The 2,400-nt window shown below is 52.9% G+C and overlaps 1 long non-coding RNA gene across 1 annotated transcript; it reads left to right on the top strand.

Annotated features, from left to right (window-relative positions):
* Nucleotides 1-459: 459 nt before the first annotated feature.
* Nucleotides 460-1,905, top strand: LOC135173804 (uncharacterized). The gene is made up of 2 exons (XR_010301440.1): nucleotides 460-660; nucleotides 1,135-1,905. It is a non-coding gene; the product is annotated as an uncharacterized LOC135173804 (long non-coding RNA).
* Nucleotides 1,906-2,400: the final 495 nt, after the last annotated feature.

The raw sequence follows: 2,400 nt of genomic DNA, 5'->3' as shown, positions 1-2,400 counted from the left end.
GTTGTTGTTGTGAAGATGGTTGGGAAGATGGCGGCTGAGGCGGCGCTGCCGATGGTTGAATCTGAGACGGCATCGGGACCTGCTGAAACGCTGGAACGGACTGAGATTGTGGAGACGGTTGAGCCGGGAAAAGCGGCACCGTAGCTGCTGCCTGCGGCATTGCGGATGACTGCTGCTGCGGGACTCGCGGCTGGATTATCGGCTGCGTTACTGCTGGTGGCGGCGACTGAAGCACCGGGACCTGCGGGATCGTCTGAAGCTCCTGTGCTGGCAGCTGCACCGTCGGAAACGGGGTTGTCTGCAAGATCGGCTGCTGGAGCAGAGTCGGCTGTGAAGGCGTTAGCGGCATCGGCTGAATTACCAGGACCTGAGCCGGCTGCTGCGGGACCGGATTCGATTCTACCGCTTGCGGCTGTGAAGATAACACGGCGTTCGGCGGCAAGGCAGGCTGCCTGGGCATTGCCCGCGGGCGTGCCTCCGACCCGTATTGCAAAGCCTGGGGTTGCGGCTGTGCCTGGGCTATCGGCTCCGCTACTTTTAGTAATGGCGCTGCCGATGGCTGGGGTGCCAGCATCGGCGGAGGCGTCAGAGGCTTCGCCGGCGGAATCACCGGGACCGACTGCGGCTGAGGCAAAGCGGCGGCTGGCTGAGCCGGCATTGGTGAGTTAAACGGTGGACGCGGTATCGAGCCGCACGGCTTTAGCGACAACAGAGACGGCTCTGCCGCTGGTTGGGGATTCATTGGCTGAGGAAGATGCCTCACCGGAGACATTTTAAAGAAATCGGGCTCGTGGGAAGGCGTACTGACGTGAGGGGTTTTAGGCGGAGGGCGCAAGAGTTGCAACTCCTGGGTCTGAGAGGGGGTAGCTACCGGCTCTTTCCGGCGGACCACGGGCTGCTGTGACTTCTCAGGACATATCGGAGTAAAAGTTGGCAAGCCTAGATAACCAGTTGACTCCCGACTGTGGGTCGAGGGCTGCGGAGTTTCTGTCCGAGACCCGATATGCGATCGCGGCTGCGGTGTGTCCGCGCGGGAACTAACGGCTGATTGCGTTCGGGAAGTGCTCCCGGACCGTGACTTTCGGCTTAGTAACCTGTCTAACTTTTCCTCCATACTTCTCATCCTGTCCTCAGTTACAGCGGGCTCTGCGCGAAAGCTCAAGTTCCGCCTGACAACGTCTTTCAACAGAGCTTCTCTCTCACTCTGCAACGACTTGATTTCTTGACGCGCCTGCTCTAAACGCAATTCTTTCCGGGCATTCTCATCACTCAGTTTTTTGACCTCCTGTTTATACATCTCTGCCTCACGTTTGCACGTCTCTATCTCACGTTTATGCGCCTCTGCCTCCAGCCTCCAGGCCTCTGCAACATGCCTGCAAGACTCTATATCAACTTGTGATCTGAACACGCCAACTCCCAGATCAAAAAAACTTTCTTTGTCAACTCCCTCGGTATCTCCAAAAGCTTCGTAGAGAGACACGATTACATTAGCTGACCTAACATTTATCTGCTCTATCGGCTCATCCTCCCTTGCCGTCAGAGCTTTTTTAAAATTAGCTGATTCAAACGCCGATGCAAGTCTAGCATACAGGGTTTCTGTGAGATCTGGCGATCTGGCATCTACTACACCAGGAGAACTCCTTCCAAACTGGGCCATTTTTAAACTCGGCTGTTACTTCAGTTTCTCAATCCCACTTCTGACACCAAATCTGTCGTGGAACGCAGTTTCGCGGCAGAGTTATGGGGAAAATACGCGAGGCGTTGACTATTTTATCAGTGATTTATTGCAAAGAATGCGGATTCCCTCTTCCCGAAACTACACCACCACTGTGAATTCTTTTTGATTGAGATCAAAGTAACATTTCCGAAAATGGCAAATTAAAGAGTCTATGATGTTTAAAGAGAGTTCTTTTGAGTCTTTGTGTTTTGAGTTAATAGTTCGTCAGTCAGCTACTCACAGTCTGTAGCTTGGTAAAGAGTCTCTCATTCTCCCGATAAGGGTCCAGGCATGCAGGCTTTAGTCTCTGCGACTCGGCGTCCGCCCGAGGCGAGACTAGATCGGCGAGCAGTTTGTTGTTGTTAAGTCCGGGAAAAAAACCAGAAAGGCTGGAAAAACCCAGAAGTGTAAGACGCAGACTAGAAGGCTAGGGCAAGAGCACGAGCACGAGCACAAGGGCACCGATCCTGGCCTGTCCACCATTTTTATAATGTTCCAAAACAGGACTAGCCCACAACTCGGACCACTTTTACGTTGTTCACATATATTGGTAAAAGACAGTAAGCAATCTATATAATTGGATAATTTTACTCAAACAAAGTAAAGACCACTCCTCAGGCCAGCCCACCTGCAGGTGCTGGGCAGACTTGAGATAGTCGTTCCTACTTAACCAAAACAATATC

Source organism: Pogoniulus pusillus, assembly GCF_015220805.1.
Source record: "Pogoniulus pusillus isolate bPogPus1 chromosome W unlocalized genomic scaffold, bPogPus1.pri SUPER_W_unloc_3, whole genome shotgun sequence".
NCBI lineage: Eukaryota > Metazoa > Chordata > Aves > Piciformes > Lybiidae > Pogoniulus > Pogoniulus pusillus.
The sequence above is the reverse complement of the archived record's forward strand: the minus strand, read 5'-3'. Positions and strand labels throughout refer to the sequence as shown.